A 20,357-nucleotide genomic window follows, 5' to 3' on the forward strand; every position below is an offset into this window, starting at 1 on the left:
TCAATTCTCTAAGTTATGTTTTCATATACTCAACATTTATGCTCCTAATTCATCTAGAGATTTATGGAATCATTTGAATGACTATGGTTTGTTGAAGATTGGATCACTCATATTGGTAGGATATCTAAATTTGACAGTGGTTATAGATGAAATTTGGGGCACAAAAAGTAAGATGGATTAGATGGGGGACTATTTCAAAGAACTATTTAGTCAAAATATGTTAGTGGATTTCAATTTAGATCCAAAATTTCCAACATGGAGGAATGGCCATACTTGAGTAGACGGGATTTCAAAACAATTATATTGATTTTTAGTGCATCAAGATTTGGTGGAATGTCTTAGTAATATGCGATCATGGGGCCCCCCTTCCTTCATATAACACCATGAACCCATTTTTCTTCAATGGCGTAGATAATGTGACTGGAAGGGCATTCCATTCAAATTTAACCATTTTTGAGTTAAGGACAAGACATTTGAAATGTTGGTTTGAGATACATGGTCAAAGCCTAATATTTCTACTAAGACTACTAGGAAGGACTTGGTATGTCTAAAGTTATCTATTTTGAAGTAGGTGGTGCACATGTGGGAATGGGAAAAAATGAAGGAAAATATACAAGAATTAAATTCAATTGACATTAATTTGAAAGATTTATCACATCCATCTCACACCGTCTATTTCATTGAATAAATAAAACAAAGGTCATAAACTTGAGGGTCGTAAGAAAACATATATTAAGGCTACAAGAGGAGGAATGACAGTTGAAAAGTCGCGCAATTTGGATTGTAGCAGGGGTCCGATAAAAATGTAATTGTTTTCATAATCATGCCATTAAAAGGAGGAAATAAAATTCCATATGTGGTCTAGTGGATGGGGAGGGTAGGTATATTACTTCACTAAATGAATTACATCAAAATATCGTTCGTTATTTTGGAAGTCAATATGGAGCTAGCTAGGGCGAGCCAATAGAGAAAACTAGTTGGGACTCATTCAACTATTTCCACAAATGTTCAATGCCGAGGAAAGTGATTATATTGGGAGGCCAATCTCATATGATGAATTGAAATTGGATTTAAAGTCATTGGTCAGGGACAAGAGCCTAGGTCTATATGGGTGGACTGTTGAATTATTCCTTCATTTTCAGGACATCATGGGATAAGATCTTCTTTCTATGGTTGAGGAATCTTAGGCACACTATTCTATCTTTGGTTCTTTAAATGATACATTCATCACACTTATTCAAAAAGTTCCTAACACTTTTATTTTCATAGATCACATATCCTTCTCTCTGCAATACTTCATATAAAATTATTTCTAAGATCATTTCTACCTGGATTAAAGCATCAATGTCAAAATTAATTTCTCCAAAACAATTTGAGTTCCTCATTAACAAACAAATTCATGATGTGGTGGCTATTACTAAAGAGTGCTTACACTCCATCAAGGTAAAAAAAGAAGGATGCATGTTTAATGAAACTTTGTGGTTAGATGATGATAGTAGTGATGAGGAAACTTAGTCCTTCTCTATGATAGACTAGATTCATTAGTATGTTGAGTGCACCGAGGAGAGTCAAATATGTGACTTTCTTGGTATCTTGGATACTATGTAGAACTTTGAACTTCTTCAGAACATATTTCGTCCAAGTTTCCAAGAAATTTGTGGTCTACAATCCTTGTCACCACTACATAATTTTATAACTACCATAAAAATTCACGAGACTGACACTACACTTGTTGAGGTGAGACTAGGAAAATCCTTACATATTAGTTCAGAGCTTGACCCATCTCAGCAAGAGCATCTTGTGAAAGTGCTGCAATATCACCTTGATGCCTTCGCATTGAGCTATGAGGACATCAAGGGTATTCCTCCTTAAACCTATACTCATCACATTTATATTTAGGAAGGCACCCAACCCGTTAGACATCCCCAAAGTTGAATGAATCATGCACTCTGCAATATTGTTAAGGAAGAGCCTCAAAAACTCTTGGAAGTTGGCTTCATTTATCCTATATCTAATAGCTAATGGGTCTCCTTGTTGGTAGTGGTCATGAAAAAGGATGGGAGGTGGTGGATTTGTATCGATTATTGTAACTAAATAAATCTACCACCAAATACTACTTCCCACTTTCCTTCATTGACCAGGTACTTGATACCCTCACAGGTAAGAAGTGACTTCTCCTTTTTAGATGGTTTCAATGGTTATAACCAAGTACAAATCACACCGTAGGATAAGGACAAGACCAATTTCACTTGTCCCTAGGGGACATTCACTTATTGATTGCTCCCTTTGGACAATGTAATGCCTATGCTACCTTTCAATGGGAAATCTTGGCAATTTTTGTTGACCTCAAGTGTGTGGAAGTTTATATGGATGATTTTTCAGTATTTAGTGGTTCCTTTTAGGACACTCTCCATAATTTAGAGAAAGTGTTGATTAGGTTCCAAGAGGCCTGCCTTGCTTTGAGTGATAAAAATGTAGATTAATGTGTAAATAATGAGTGGTCCTTGGTCATCTTATTTCCAACAAGGGTATACAATTAGATCCAACTAAAATAGAAGGTATCACATACTTACCATTTCCTAAAACAAAATAGGAAGTGAGGAGTTTTCTGGGTCATGAAAGATACTGCCAGAGGTTCATTGAGAACTTTTCTATTATAGCCACTCCTCTTTTTCGATTGTTAGCTAAGGACAATTATTTCTCTTGGACTGAAGCTTGCCAAAAAGCCTTTGAGGATTTGAAGGAAAAATTAGTAAGGGTACGAGTCTTGAGGGGACCTAATTGGTCCCTTCCATTCCATAGCTCCTCTGGTTCATCAAAGACTGTTGTTGGCCCAAAGAGGAAAATCAAACACATAATACCATTTATTTTTCCAGTAAAAATTTATCCCCTGATGAGTTAAACTACATAATAACAAAGAAATAATTTCTAGCTGTAGTATTTGCTATTTTTAAATTTAGACATCACATTACTAGATATGAAGTTTTTGTTCATACAGATCATTCTAAAATTAAATACTTAATGAATAAACCTTTGACTAGTGGACGAATTACTAGGTGGTTATTGTTGTTGCATGAATTTAAAATTACTATAATTGATAAGCCTAGTAAGTTGAATGTTGTAGATGATTTCTTATCTAGGCTTAATAATTCAGGTAAATTTATTTTTGTTCATGATTCATTTCCAGATGAGAATTTGTTTGTTGTGTCTACTAATTCTCTGTGGTTTGTAGACATAATCAATTATTTGGCCATAGGAAAAACACCACCACATTTGTTTGCTAGAGAAAATCAAAAGAACATTAAAAATAATGCCTCATATTCATGGATACAAGGAGAAATCTTTTACATAGGAGCTGCTTTGATTATTTGTAGGTGTGTTCGAGAGGAATACATGTTTGATATTCTTAAGGCAACCCATGATGGACCATGCAGGGGCCATTTTGTTTATAAGAGAACAACATACAAAGTACTTCATGCAGGCTACTTTCGATCATCCCTATGCCAAAATATATGTCAGTAGAGGTGATAGCTGTCAGAAGATGGGCCGCTCGGTGCAAGTTGACAAAATGTCTTTATGTTCACATGTGATGGTTGAGCCTTTTGAAAAATGAGCAATTATTTTGTAGGACCAATTTCACCTCCATCTTTAAATAAAAGGTATATTCTTGTTTGTACTAATTTTTTTACTAAGTGGGTAGAGGCTAAAGTTGTTTTATATGCTACCAAAAATTCTATAATTGATTTTCTATTTGAAGAAAATTTTGTGAGGTTTGATGTGCCCAGGGAACTAGTTACGAACAACGAAACATAATTTACTTCTAGCCACGTGAAGGGAATTATGGAGTAGTATAAGATCTACCACAGGTAGTCATCCCCTTACCATCAATAAGCCAATGGCCAAGTGGATTCCATGAACAAAGTGATTGAAACAATCCTTACCAAGACAATCAATATGAGTAAAAAGGATTGGGAAAAAAAGTTACCTGAGGCTTTGTGGGAATATAGGACTACTTGGAGGAATAACACTGATCAGACACCATACAAAGTGGTTTATAGGAAGCAAGTCATGTTACTAATCGAGTTCTAGATCAAGACTTATAGGACTATGGTTCAATTGGGCCTAGATATTTCAAATGCATAACAACAATGTCTCTTGCAGCTGAACGAATTGGATGAGATGAGAAGATATTCCATTCAACATACTACTTTGATCTAACAACAAAATCATGTAAGTGAAACGATAAATTGAACAAGAAAAAACAATTTCAGCCAAGTGGTTGGGTACTTCTCTTAGACTCGAAAGTTAAAAACTTTAAAGGGAAGTTTCAGAGCTGCTGGCTAAGACCATGTAAGGGGGTTAGGGTCTTTGAGAATGGAGCTATTGAAATCAAGATAATCGATGAGCATGGGACTATCTTCCTGGTAAGTGGGAATAGATTCAGGTTATATCAACAACCCATCACCAAGGAAGAATTTATCAAGCAGGTTGAACAAAAAACATACTTAAAAATGGTAGGAAAGATGATATTCGACCTACTATGAGTATTTCATGATATCTTTTCCTTTAATAAAAAAAAGCAAAAAAAGAGGAAAAAATAAAATAGTAATAATTGCATAGCTACGAAAACCAGCTTGCTAGCACAATTATTCAGGGGTTCTAATTGAAAACGAGGTTACTCGCAGATAAATCCCTCATTTTCAATAAAATGGGATTATTCATTGAATCATTTCACATATATAATCTGTCTTTGAGAAGAAGAAAGTTTCTATAGGAAGCTTCTAGTGGCAGCATAAAACTAACCAACAAAAACTTAGCCCTTATCAAAGTTCATGGCAAGTGATGTGTTTCATTTTTATGCAATCGACATGGAAAATCTTGCTACAGTTAATTGTTTTATGGGTTACATCATTATATTTTTGACATAGGCATTATTATTTCAGAATCAAGTACTTCGTCTTTCTTCTTTTCCCTCTTCTATAATCCCTCTTAATTCTTCATTATCATATATATATATATATATATATATATATATATATATATATATATATATATATATATAGATATATATATATATATATATATATATATATATAACTTCTGTCCATTCTTATAAATTTGATCCCTTGCCCGACTTCTAGTTTTCCCTCTTTTATTACCCTTAAAATGTTTTTACCCCTGTTTCCTTTTTCTATTTTCCCCATCTCTTTGACACTGTTACTCAGTTCTATCTTTATTTTTGAATGTCCCTTATGATATTCCATCCCATTCTTTAAATACAATCATATTCCCTCTTCTTTATTCCCACTACTTTTGGATTCCGCTGATTTTGTTTTTCGTATGACATATGAATAACACATCGACAACCCTTGGCATCTGATCTTGTATTGCAAGGAAAGTCAGTTTAATGTCAACCCTGTTCCAGTTTAATTATGTTCATCACAACCTATCAACCCCTTAGTCTCCTCTGAATGATCAAAGTAAAAGGGATTTAGTTTTAGCTAAAGTGCGGGTATATTTTACTAGTGGAGGCACATTCTACGAGTGAAGGCACATTTTACTAGTATCGACACATTTGTTTAAGTACAATAATGCTCTAGCAATACAAACTTGCAGAAGTTGTATTCATATTTTTTCTTGCATGAATTGATTGGATATGTGATGCTTTCATCATTCAGTTGGTACTGATGTTGGGTCCTTTGTTTTAGGAAACAAGGTGACACGTTGGAAGGATGACCACATTTTTCCAAAGATAACGGTTGGGAAGTTGCAGAGGAGACAACTGGAGAAGAGGAAGGGATTCACCGAAGACCAGCGGTTGTAGAAACATTGCCATAAAAGTCGAGACTTAAGCAACCACAACTGAGAAAAAATAAATACTGACAACTGAGCAGTAGAAGCAGTCGAAAGAGGAAAAAGGTGGAGCATTCAAGGGAGAAGTGGCCATCAAAGCAAGCACAATGATATAAAAGAAGGTCGAGGGGAAAAATCTAGGGGAGAAATAGAAATGATATCGAATTGTTGTTGCTGAGTTGTTTGAGCCTGCTCTGGTTCTTATTAGATCGATTGTGTATTGCTCTTTCATGTTATTTTCTTATTCTATCCATGAGGCTTTCAAGTTAGATGTAATGTTGTATTGTTGACGGAGTTAATAGAAGAAGAGATTACAGGGATACACTAGTACTGTATGTGTGGATTTGTGCAAATTTTAAAATTTTTGATATGTTTTCACTTGTATGATGTTCTTTATCTTCACGCGTTTGATCTGTTATGATTAGGTTCCTAATTGGTCTAATTATGGATTTTTTGACATTGATATATTCCATATGATTCTTCCTGATACCGGATTCCAGTCCTTAACTAACTAAGGTCATAACACGCCTCGGGTGAGACGCCTTATTCATCTTGGATAAGGTGAAAATAACGACATTGTGCTAGACTATAGTGGAGATTTTGTTGGCCCTTGTGCTTGAACCCAGGTCTCAACCCTTCCATTATTTTTCCACCAGAAAATGGTTCTATTTCCAGAACCTGAAAATTTCCAATGAGATTTAGAATATGGTGTCGATGATCTTTAAGAAGGAACTGCAAGATTGGTGGCATGAACAAATAGAATGGTTTGCCTCTCAACAAGCTCGACTCCGTCAATGAAGTGTGAAGCAACTAAAGGAAGATGTATTGTATGCCGAAACTTCAAGTGAACAATACGAGATCTTCTGGTGCAAGTTCCTAGAGCAAGGATAATTTTAGGGGCGAATGTTCGCCCTTTGGCGAAATTAAGGGGTTTTAAATTTTTAGTGGGCGAATATTTTGTATCATAGTACATTTTTACAAATCGCCTCAAATAGCCCACCTTATTTTAAGGGAGAGGGTAAAAAAGGTAAATTTCACCCTTGAAATTATGACTTACAACCTTCCATTCGCCCATTTTCAAGAATAGGTTTTATTTAAGTGAATCCATTAGCCCATTTTCAAGAATAGGTTTTATTTAAGTGAATCCTATGGGCCAAATACCATATTATAAAAGAGGTATGGTAAATTAATAAAAATATAAATAAATGAGAGGTATGGTAAATAAATAAAACATTTTTTATATTTACTCCATAAGTCACCTTATATACATGTAAGGGTGTAAACAAATAAAAACATAAGTAAAGTGGAGGTATGGTAAATAAATAAAACGTCTCTTTATACTTACTCAAAAGTTATGGTAAATAAATAAAAATATAAATAAACTAGACGTATCGTAAATAAATAAAACCTCTTTTTATATTTAGTCCATAACGCTCGTTCTATTTATGAAGGCTCAAGAAAGAGGTTTTATTTAAGTGAATCCTATGGGCCAAATACCATATTTGTAAAAGAGGTATGGTAAATTAATAAAAATATAAATAAACGAGCAGTATGGTAAACAAATAAAACATTTTTTTATATTTATTCCATAAGTCACCTTATATTTACGAACACTCAAAAAATGGGTTATATTTAGGTGAAACCTATGGCCAAAATACTATGGGACGAATACCATGGACTAGAGTGTTATTAATACTATGCAAAAAACCATTATTAACCCTAATATTAGAATTAATAAAAATAAAAATGGCACATGGTATTGACCCATGGTATTCACCAAAATGGCACATGGTATTGACCCATGGTATTCACCTGGAATGTAGCCTATTTAAATGGGGGAATTAAACCAGCATGTAGCCTATGCTAAGATTCACTAGGACTTTACAAAGTTTTATTATTTAGTGAAAGACTTGCCAAGATCTTACAAGATTTTATAATTGAGTAAAATATTCGCCATGCCTGGTGAGAGATTCACCAAAAAATTATATATAAATATTATATTATTGATAAAATCGCCTTCCATTTTTCCTATATACCATGGAGTCGCCCATTTATTATATTTATAAATTTAGGGGGGGTTCTTAAAATTTTCCCTGTCCTAGAGGATCTCTAAAATTGGTTGAGGAGATTGCAAGTAAAAGGAAGGACTAGCAGAAAAAACCGATCTCATTGTACTTGGACTCAAGCAGATCTTGGTGCACTACATAAACTTGACACAAATTTGATGCGAGTTGTGGATTTCTGGGTGAAAACCACATTAGAGGGGCACATTATTGAGTTTGTTGCGGAACGTCATAAATCCTTCTCTAAGGCGTTTTGAAATCGGGGTTGCGGGGAAAACTACTAACGGAAATCCCATTGTGGGTTAAGGTTCTGATGGTGGAAGAGAGCTTGTTGGTGTTCCAGAGTCCACCTATGGCAACTTAAAAGCTCAGTACTCAGGAAAGGATCTAAAGGGAGGGATGATACCTAGTGGGGATCTATGAGAATATTGATGGAATGGACACAGATTACTTCCAGATGGCCAAATATTTGAGGGTAGAAAGGAGAGAACATATAGGTGAAAAATGGCAAGAGATAACTCTACAGGAGATCAATAGAAGGAAGAAAGAACTACACCAAGCAGGAGCGGTGTTAGGAAATATAAGAGAGAGAGAAAGGGAAGGATATTGGCTGAAGTCGTGGAGTGGTGGGGATAGAGATAGAGTGGAGTTTGTCCCATCAGGAAGAGCAGAGATGGCTATAGCTATAGTGGGTCAAGGAAGTGATAAGGTCTCCACCCCGCCAGCAGAGATGGGAACATCAGATGGAATGGGTTTCATAGGCCCTGAGGAAGGCCCGAATGATGACATGCACTTCGTCATGAGAAGATTGTTTGTTGAGAACGATGTGCTCATAAGGAGTAATTATTTTCCTCCCTTCAACTCAGGTAATATCTTCCCCTACCTTCCCCTGGTACTCTATCACAATCCTGATCATTTTTTCTCAAAGTTAATCAAAGTCATAAAGGTTCACAGTGTGCACACTACCTACAAGGCTGGTGCTAGTAGTAGTAAAAATAGTAATAATAGTACAAGTCTCCAAGGTTCATTACAACCAAGTTCTCAGGGATTTATACTCCTCCCACAAAGTCAATCAAGCATGGCTAGATCCTTTACTCAACATCCCAAGTTCTCGGGAAAAGGGAATGAGGACATAGCGAAACACTGATACTTATGTGAAGCCATATGGAGGATTCACTAGACCTCAGATGCCACGAAGCTAGTTGAATTCCAAACCACTCTTCGGGATAAGGCATTGAGATGGTTCATCAAATGGTCTACATTACAACAAAAATCAATAGTGGATGAAGTCAAATGAGAGTTTTTTCACATAAATTAAGCTTCCGAGACCAACCAACAATGGTTATCTGAGTTATGGAAAATCAAGCAATGGGAAGGGGAAGCTACATGGGAGATAATGCAGAGGTTTAAGGATGCAATTGGCAATCTGAGCTACCCGATTGACCCAAATCATTAATGAGATTGGTTCATTAAAGCATTATTACCCCTTACTTGCATGTCGTTGACTCAACATAAAATTGATATTCTGCAAGACGCCCTAGAACATGAGACTAGAATTGAGGCTATGCCAGGATAGCTACATGAATACCGGGGGGGGCTCACATGACCCCTATCTATTATTTCTACAACATCAAATGACAGAACTAATAGAGAAGCTAAAGGACTTGCAACTAGCACGACCTACATGGTCGCATGTATGGTGCACCAAATACCTTGTCGAGGGGCATAATGTAGAAGAATTCCCAAGGTTGCAGGGCCCAAGAACTCCCTCTACAACAACGGGGCCATCCACATCTCTTCTAGTCGTAGGAGTCACGTAGATAGGGACGCAAGGTTTATACAAAGGACACACTCAATTTCATGCATTTTTGAACCAGTAGAGTACAACATCATTAGAGTATTGTGAAATATGAAGAACGTATGGGAATCTCCCTCGTCTCTATCCAATCCTACAAAAGTATTCTAAAATTCCAGACAAAACCTTTTGTGAATTTTGTGCTCCATTAACACACCATACTAATTAGTGTAGAGCGTTGGATGCCTTGGACCTATCGAATAAATGAGACTCCTCGAGTACAAGGAGGAATAGGAACAAGGGGGGGAAGAACATGTGGCATAGGTTTGGTTCGTCGCTACAACTTTGCTCAGGAGGGACATGTCGCAAGAGACTACCCTCTACCCATAAGACCTCGGTGCTCTTAGTGCAGGGTTAACACACATGCAATGAAATATTGTCTAGAGCTAATCACTAGATGGGAAGAGCGCAACTTCCAAACAGGAGAAAATTTAATCAATGTTGAGCCAAGGCTTCCAGAGACAACTACCCTCTTAGACATCAAGATAGTCAGTCGTGGAGGGAAGAATACTGGAGCTATAAACAGGTTGCAAAGGCTTTTAACACATTGAATTTAAGCGGTGGAACTCTAGGAGAAAAACTAGGATTTTCAATATCTAGGAGCCCAGGCCTACCACAATCCAATGTCCAACCCATTGTATAATGGTTCAAGCTATTTCTGCAAATTGTGAAAGATGATCAAATGCTTGGATAGTTGCGGGAAAGTATTAAATCTGCTGTTAGGGATGGATCAACCAAGGAAGGAGTCATTTATGCTAACTTACCTGAGAGACACTCTAGGAGGGTGCGAAGGAACAAGAAGAGAACAAGAAGGGAGTTCCAGATTGATGCTCAAATTGCAGGCTTCTAGATCAAGGATACAATTTTGGATTTGGGCTCAAATGTGAATATCCTACCAAGGAAAACCTAGGAAGCCTTGGGGAGGCCAAAGTTAGCATTTTCTCCAATTCAACTACGTATGGAAAATCTATATTTTATGCTTCCGGTGGGAAGGCTAGAGGAGATAGAAGTTTACATAGCAGGGGTAAAAGCTTATGATGACTTTGAAGTAATAGACATTATGGGGGACAAAGACCCCTATCCAAAATTACTTGGAATAGATTGGGCCTTTGATAATTACGCGATAATTGATATGTAGAAGGATTTGATGAAATTTGAAGTGGAGGGAATCAAAGTGATCCAACCCCTAGACCCATACCAGGGACCAAGGTTCACTGAGCCAACATATGGCAAGGAAGAACCTGTATTGTTGGATCAACCATACCGGCTAATAGTAAGGAGAAGAGAAGACTGTATCAATCCTACGTCAGAAGGATTGATCAACTGGAGGATAATCCATAGCTTGAAGGTCATATTTGAGGCAGCTTAGGATGACTAGCAAGGGAGGAGACAAGATCAACACCAGGTGTTGTGCCAAAATTTATCATATCAATTGGGTTGGTATTGAGGTATGAGAATTCCCTATTTTCAATGGCATGGACTTGGTTAATTATTTCCTTAATATAGTTGATGCAACTATATCTAAAGAAAAAAAAAGTGCCCTTACTAGATGTCACTTTACAAGTGACACCAAAAAGGTGGTGGGGATCTCACTGCAACCACCTCGGAGAATGGCACGAGGTTAATACAACGATGAGAGTCTGATTTGGGCATTTAGAGGATTACCCACAAAAATTCATGAAGTACAGGGGGAGATCCAACCCTCGACAACACTTGCAATATTGTAAGGCTAAATCGATTAGGGAAGGTCTTCCATAAGACTTATGGGTGCACAAATTTATACACACCCTCGGGACATTTCTGAAGGTGTGGTACATGAAGGAGGAAATAAGGAGGAAGACCAGTGATTGGGACTATATGAAATATCAATTTATCAAAGATTTTTCCATTATTGATAGTGATGAATGAATTGTGATTTCTATGCAAGCCATTAAATGGGTTCTCCTCATTACATGATAGTTGGCAGAGGGATATATAAACCAAGACATCCTTGAACATCTATATGAATCTAGATTCCAAGAAGGCATAACTTGTGGAAAGATTGAATGGGAGCCAAATGAGGATGAATTGGAGGAATTGAGAAATCTGACATTCAAAGAAACTGAGGGGGAACAAAGTGTTGAATATATGTCTATAACTAATGGTCTAGAACTATTACCCTTGAAGTTGCAGAAACATAACATTGGCATTGATAAATATCTGAAACTAGCCTTGATAAATATCTGAAACTAGCCTTGATTGGAGATTACTGAGATGAACAAACTACCAAGAAAATCTTCGATCTCCTGAGAGAGTACGAATATTTGTTCCCTGCGTCTGTTGTAGATCTTAAGAGGATCAAGGGGGATTTAGGGGATATGAATATTGTTCTTAAACCTGATGTAAAACTAGTGAAACATCAACCATATAGGATTAATCCGAGAGTCAAAGAGAAAGTGAAGAAGGATATAGAAAAATTGTTGGTGGCAGGGCTTATATTCCCAGTTGTTGAGGTCGAATGGCTCAGTCCAATTATCATACAAAACAAGTACATTGAATAAATTCAGGTATGCTTAGATTTTGGGAGTTTGAACTATGCCTGTGTTCATGACCCCTTCCCTACCTCGTTTAACAATGGAGTTCTATGCAATGTGGTAGGAAATGAAGTTTACCCGTTTACAAATGGATTCTTTGGTAACCATTAGGTTTAGACCACAGAGCAAGACAAGAAGAAAAACACATTCATCACTGAATGGGGATCCTATGCATACCATGTTATGCCCTTTGGGATAAACAATGCACCAACGATATTGTCAAGGATTACAATTGTTTCTTTTAGAGATTATATTCACAGGTTTCTAGAAGTTTACATGGATTACTGGACCATCTACAGTTTCCTGAAGAAGCACTCCAGTTTTATCCGAGTGATGTTTGAATGATGTAGACAACCACAAATTTCCATAAACTTGAAGAAGTGCATATTCGATGTCCCTTTTATGACACTTCTAAGCGATATAGTTTGTAAAGATGGAATGTGTGTTGATCCTACTAAGGCCACAATGATTCTGAATGGGAGCTACCAACACCTGTTAAACAACTAATATCCACCCTTAGTCACACAAGATATTGCAGGAGGTTCATCCGCAACTATGCTTCAATCACTAAGTCACTAGAGAAGCTATTGAGAAAGGCCAAAAGGTTTGTCTGGTCAAATGACTGTGAAGCTTCTTTTAATGTGTTAAAGGAAAAATTAGCAAGTGCACCAATATTAGTTTATCTAGATTGGAAAAAGAAATTCCACGTACACATCAACACATCGGGTTTCGCCTTGGGGGATATCTTGGCTCAACCTAGAGACAAAAATATTGACTACCCCATTTACTTTGCTAGCAAAAAATTATCCATGATAGAAAATAATTATACCATGACTAAGCAGGAAGCAATTGTGATGGTATATTATTTACAAAAGTCTCAACACTATTTCTTGAGGGGTTCGTTCAAATTTTTCACTGATCATTCTTGAAATACTTGGTGAATAAGCCCATACTTGAAGGAAGGATTTGTAGATGGCTTCTATTGTTCCAGGAGTTCACATTTGAATTAATTTTCAAGCTAGGTAGACTGAACATGGGGCCTGATCACCTTTCTCGGTTAGAGTTAGGAAAAATTGGAGGATCAATAGATGATCAACTACCATATGCTGACCTGTTCTGAGTTGAATCCATATCGAACTACTTGGAGGATATTACATTATTTCTAGCCACAGGTAAATGCACGGAGGGATACACGACAACACAAATAAGGCACATGGTGGTTCGCGTTGCAGATTACCAGTTGATTTTCGGACAACTATAAAAGTTGGGCCTTGATCAGATATTGTGTAGATGTGTTCTTGATCATGAGAGACATGATGCATTGTGGGAGTGCCATTCAGGAGTTGCAGGTGGGCATGTTGGGGGGGAAGGAAACTACGAGGAAAGTGTTGTATGTGGGACTATGGAAGCCCACAATTTTCTGAGATGCAAAGGGATATGCAAAGAGGTGTGACATTTGTCAAAGGGTTGGAAAACCATGGAACTAGGATGAGCTACCTTTACAACCAGTGCGGGCACTATAGGATTTTGAGAAATGGGTAATCAACTTTGTAGGACCTATCGAGCCACCAACACAATATTCACACACTGTGCATTATTAACACTATAGAGTACCTTACCAGATGGGTTGAAGTGACACCAATGAAGGATTGCACTGCAGACACTATCGCCAGATTCATTTTCGAGAATATCATCACCCGATTTGGGTGCCCTCGAAGCCTCACTAGTGACTGGGGGACCCATTTCATTAATGAAATGGTCACCTCATTACTTCAAAACTTCATGATACAACACCATAAGAGCAACCCATATCACCCTCAAGCAAATGGTACTGTAGAGGCCTTCAACAAAATCTTAGAGAGGGGATTCACCAACCTCTGTTCAGCCAATTGAGACAATTGGGATGAACGGGTTCAAATCATGTTATGGGCTTATCGTACAACTGTCAAGTGCTTACACAAGTATACACCCTTCCGATAAGTATATGGACGAGAAGTTGTTGTACCTAATGAATTTACCATCCCCATTATCTTCATTGTGCATGCCACTCACATGGCAGAGGAGGATTCAATTCCAAAGAGGTTGGAAGAGCTCTACAAACTAGATGATGCTATATTTTAGAAAATTTCCACCAAACTGTCAAAAAGAAGAGGAAGAAGGCATGGTACGACAATCATATCAAGTAGAAATCATTTATAGATTGGAGGACATGTTTTGCTATATGATAATAATTTATTAAAGTTTCCTAGGAAGCTGCAAATGCATTGGTTTGGACCTTTCATTGTTGTAGAAGTGAACGACTCGGGAGCTTTCAAGCTCTCACAACTTGATGGTGTCTTACTACATGATGGGTGAATGGTGCATTCCTAAAACCTTTCCATGGCTCAAAAAATTATGCACCAAATTGATTGAAGCTACGAAAGTGGATTGTAGGTGGGTTTAGGTAGAGTCATTCAGTTCCTTGTAGTATATCAGTTGCGTCAGTTGAGTTAGTTGGTTTGTTGTTCTAGTCGGAGTCAGTCAAGAATAAAATTACATTAGATCTTTTAGTTGCAAAAGTACTTTCACCCCACCACAACTGCTTATGGTCTGGGAATGACACATGTCAGTAGTTGTATATGTAATAATTAAGAAATAATTCCCTATGCTAGTTCGAATTTAGGCTAAATATTTCCCGTAATACCCTTGGCATGATCCGTCATCAAATTCTAGGTGTCTTCCATCATAACACCACAATTACCCATCAATTCCACCCTCCTTTTTCATTTTTGCATCATCCGAGTTAGGTTCAGTCAACCGCCTTTATTGCTACCACAGTTGACACAAAGTGGGGAAGTTACCATATTAAGTAGTTAAGTGGTCTAATAAAAAACAATGTGTTGGGTTTTTCTATTTAGTTTGCATGGCAACGACAAGTTTCTCAGAACCAAAAGCTGAGGTGGTCGAATAGCCAAGTATGGAGTCTGTATCTCACTTTTTTTGTTCCTAGCCCAAATTCAAGCCGCCTGTGTTCTTTGTATATCAATGCCACTCTAAAATAATGACGAAGACCATAATTTTTGTTCCAGAAGTTGAACCAGATTCCAGAATTACAAATAAAGAGCCTTTATATGGAAAATACAATAAAGATATGCTTGTCGACAACGACCGCACAGGCTCATCATTCTAGTTTCTACCACTAAAGTGGGAGGTCTACACAGTACATGTTACCAAGGCTGACAAGAGTCAGTCCATAAAAGTTATCAAATATTTCAAGGGAAATCAACGGTCAACGTTACTGAATTTAATAAGTCTTCTAGTCTTTGATACACAAGGAGCAACAATGCAGTGCATGAAACTTCTCATCAATAGGATGCATGGAGGATCGTTATGGATATATAAGTAATACCCCATCCATGTTGTCAATATTCAGAGGTTCACAGGGTTGTCTACTGCCAGAGCTTCCATATAAATTGGTTTCCAAACTACGTCCAAGAGAGGGAAGAAAATCGGTGATGATAATTATTATAACAAGTATGGTACCCAACAAGGAGGAGAGGGTGCTCTGATAGAGCCTACCAATAATTCTAACATCAAGCTTTCATGTTACATAATTTCTAGGAAGCTTATGCGACACTTTTTGCGAGGTGAATGCACATTAGACACCATCTCAGTTGTGGAGGCTTGTGTGCAGGGCACATAATTGAATTGGTGTAGCTTTCTACTATAGGAACTTTTTGATGCCTATGAGGATGTGTATAAAATTTCTACTCATTTTATTTATGGATATCATGTTGTGACATTGGCCATGTGGAAATGGTGCCCACCCGAGGGCTGAGAGATGGAAATGATTATTGAAGACCAACCACTTTCTCTTGGATATGTACCATGGTGGACCTACGGGGACCCCAACATCAAAGAAATCAATGAGGCCTCCTTTTCTAGATGATATAGGAAGATGTCGGATGTCATCAAGGCCACAAAAAGTATCCAAAAGTCACTACTTAGTGAATAATCATAGGATATTTGGTTGGACATCAACCATGGAAACACCTCGATATGACGAAAGTGTGTCCATCCCGACACATTTCAGATGCGAGCACAATTTTTTTTTTTTAACTGAAGGCCTTCCATATCGAAGTTTCTTCCTAGCCGATAATTGTTGGAGAAGTTCGAGAGGGGAGGCATATATATTTGTTTGGAGGAATGGTGCCCCAAATACTACCAGGAAGATACCCTGTTACATCAGGGAAGTTGATGGTCGAGGAGACATTGAACCCTTTCATCAAGAGGCTCGAGACGCAGATGCAATTCTTACAATAAACTATTGTGAATCTTGGCACCTAAGTAAGTCCATTCCCCACATTTTCAGAATTTCACAGTTCAAAGTTTCCTGTTTCTTTGATTTATAGCCTTCTAGTTGCTTCGATTCCTGAATTCAGGCCCCACTCTCGGTCAAAACCTGCAATTTTGAATCCTCTCCTTATTATCACTAAGCCACCATCCGGGCCCAAGAAAAAGACTAATGTCACTTCCACCCATATTGCTGATCTCACTGACAAAGAACCCCACTATCACACTACCACACCCAATTTTTTCCTTTGAGATAAATCTAGGTCAATTAGCTATGCTAAAGCATCTATAATGTTTTGTTGTTTTGAATGTTTTGATGATCGGTGAACAATTTATAGACATGTGCTTCAAACTTAGATAGATTTCCAAGTAAAATAAAAGGTTGTTCTTTAACTGCACATAGTTAATTTGATTTTAATGGGGTGGAAAAGTAGAACATGAAGAAGTATAATTCATTTAATATTCAAACTGAATACTTAACCAAATTAAGAAAACTGTGTTTGCTTAATCAACAAAATAATTAAACTATTACAAAGATCTGGTGTAATTTATATTTTAAGAGGAACTCACAATAACAAACAGTTCTGTAAATTATTCTCTTATTCATAATCACAACTTCACAAAGGATTCAAAATGAGACTGAAACTCAGTTAAATTTTGAATCGAATAACTGTAAAAAGACTTAAATTATATGAAGAAAACATAATGAATGATCAACATGAAATACAACTCACTGAGAAACATACCATATGAGGTAAATGCATAATCTTTTATTATTCTAAAAAGAATGCCCCAACTTAGTACAAATCTGCTTGATAACTTGTTCAAGGGTTCAACCCATAATAACTCAAAGAAGGAGTTATTTATAGAAAAAATTGAAAAAGTTCTACGTTTTGTTGGAACAACATACCAAAATAGGACAAAATTAAAAAAATATGACAATATTGTAGGAACCGAGAAACTGCTGAAGAGGTGGCTCTATCTTTTTGGAATTTGCTAATGATCTGGCCTGAAAAAGTTGATGAGTTGTCATAGTGTTAAGATCATAAATTACTCAATTGTTTCACACAATTGATCCCATCTTTGTTCACTTGGGATTTCCACATTCACCATCTTTCTAAATGTTTCATCCACTTTAGTATACCTCTCGAAATTTGTCTTGGTGAGAAATAAATGTTTAATTTCATGCTTGATGGTCAAATCAAACTCAAAGGCTTCTAGAAAGGCCTTCCTTGTTATCTATCCTTTGATTCTTGTAAACTTGGCTCTGTCTACTACAATAGTATATAATTTCTTGAATAATCTTCTAATTTGATCAAATTATCATTTAGATCTACTAATCCTGGTGTTCCATTTCGAATTAAAGCATTAAACTTTGAATGAAACCTTTGGACAACAACATCCAAGGTTTGACATTTTGTCTCTAACTGGTTAATCAAATTCCTCTTTTGCAAGACCTTCTTAATCTCTAAGATGGTAGTTGTTCTGTCAGAAATATTTATTCCTTCTAGCTCATGTCTATTTTTTGAATTTAACACTTTGATCATATCTGTGGCTTATGCTAGCTTGGTCTTCAAGGCTGCTTTCTGTTCTTCTATCACTGCTCTGCATCTGGTGATGAGTTCCTGTTGTTCAAAAATAATTTGTATGGATGAACATACATCTGTCATTGATTGGTTGATATGTGTCCAAATAGTTTCCTTGGCATGGGCCAAAGTATCTGCCATTAGGGACTCACTTTCCAGCTTCTAGATCTTAAGCTCCAATTTGTGGGACTTTTGCATCTCTTGTACATACAAAGTATCATTTTTTACTTTCTGCAATTCTAAATTTTGGAATTTGTTAGGTCCCTATAATACTAGTGATTACCCCATTACTATTGTAGTTGTATCCCTTATTAATATTTTTGTGCCCCTATTGTCCCCATATTGTTATTACTATGCCTCATAGAATCCCTCTATTGTTATTTTTGTGGCTTTATATTATTATTGTTAGGTCGGATGGGTTATATTGTGACTCCTTAGACTCATATATAGAGAAAGGAGGTTTTGTCATTTGAATCATCCAAGAATTGTTCATTTATGTAATGTAAAGGAGGTTTCCCCCTCGAAGAGGCTGAATTCTAAGGCGTTGATCTATCTTTTCTATCCTTTTATGCACTGGTTTCATAACATTTGGTATCAGAGCTTTGGATTCTAGGGTTTCGCTGCTCCAAATAGGTCATCGTGGAATTTTCTCTATAACTTTTTTTTTGCGACGTTTCAGAAGAAAAAAAAAAAAAACCCGTTTGAGATGAAATCATATTGAACCTCGGGTCCGAATTTCAGAGCTTTTCGCACTACATTTGCGGAGATATGATCTGAGGAAGTTGGTCTTTTTGTAGACTCCTGAATTACATTCCAAATAGGTGACCTGGGGAAAATCGTCATAACTTTCTCTCTGAGCATCGGATTGAAATTTTGTAAGAAGGTACAAAAAGAGGATGGACTGTAGTTTCTTGTATATATTTTTCAGAGCCAAAGGTCGAAACAGTGACTCGTGGCACATCATACAAGTTCGCTCTACTGAACTAGTCTATAATCAGGTCACTGTGGGAGAATTGGCATAACTCTTCCCTGGAGAATCCAATTTGGATCAGACTGGTCGCATTGGAAAGAGGACGTAGAGGGCTACTATAGGTCACAATTTTGGAACTGGATGATCCTAAATTACAAAGATACATCAGATTCAACATCAAGCTCCTACAAAGTGAAAAAAGGTGTGTAGTTTTTTTAAAGTTTTGCATAAGCTTGGTTTGAAAAATTAGTTTGAAGGAATTCAAAGGGCATAGTAAAGCATTATTATCGATAATTGATGCCCTGAGGAAAGAAAATGCAAACAAATAGTAAGCAACCTGAAAGCTCTAGCATTACTCATGAAGAAGAGGAAGAAATGCAACATGATATATCAAAATTACGAGACCAAGTGCAACAAGTGTCACTTGCACAAAAAGTAACAGAATCTAAGATGGATGGTTTAAAGAAAGATGTAGAAGCTAAGATGGATGGTTTAAAGAAAGGTGTAGACGCTAAGATGGATTGTTTAAAGAAAGGCGCAGAAGCTAAGATGAATGACGTGGAAGCTAAGATGGACGATTTGAAGACAGGCATGGAAGATTTGATGATAGATTTGACAAAGTTTCTACAAGAAATGCTTACTAATGGTGAAAGGGTAGTAAAGGAAACTCATGATGAGAACAAAAGAAATGTTAATCATGATTTCATAGACTCTAATGTTGGACCGAAGACCCACCATATTACGAAAATCGATATGAGGAAGTTTGATGGCAAGGATCCCACAACATGGATATTATAGATGGAGCAATTTTTCAATCTCAATAATGTGCAAAACACACAAAAGGTATGTATTGCAACTTTATATTTGGAACCAAATCAGTTTGTATGGTATCAATGGCTTTGCTCTCATAAAAAAATTATCACTTGGGCAATTTTTATGGATGAATTGACAGAACATTATGAGGATACAAAAAGCAACACTTTTTTTAGCCAATTGATATGTCTCAGACAAAAAGGTTCAATAATGGATTGAGAAGTTCCAAAAATTGAACATAAGGGTAAAAAATATTCCAGAGGAGCATAGGATTGATGTGTTCATAGGGACTTTAAAGGATAATATCCAACA

The sequence above is a fragment of the Pinus tabuliformis genome, chromosome 6, assembly GCF_031772625.1.
Source record: "Pinus tabuliformis cultivar Carrire ecotype Pingquan chromosome 6, CPIR1, whole genome shotgun sequence".
Taxonomy (NCBI): Eukaryota; Viridiplantae; Streptophyta; class Pinopsida; order Pinales; family Pinaceae; genus Pinus; species Pinus tabuliformis.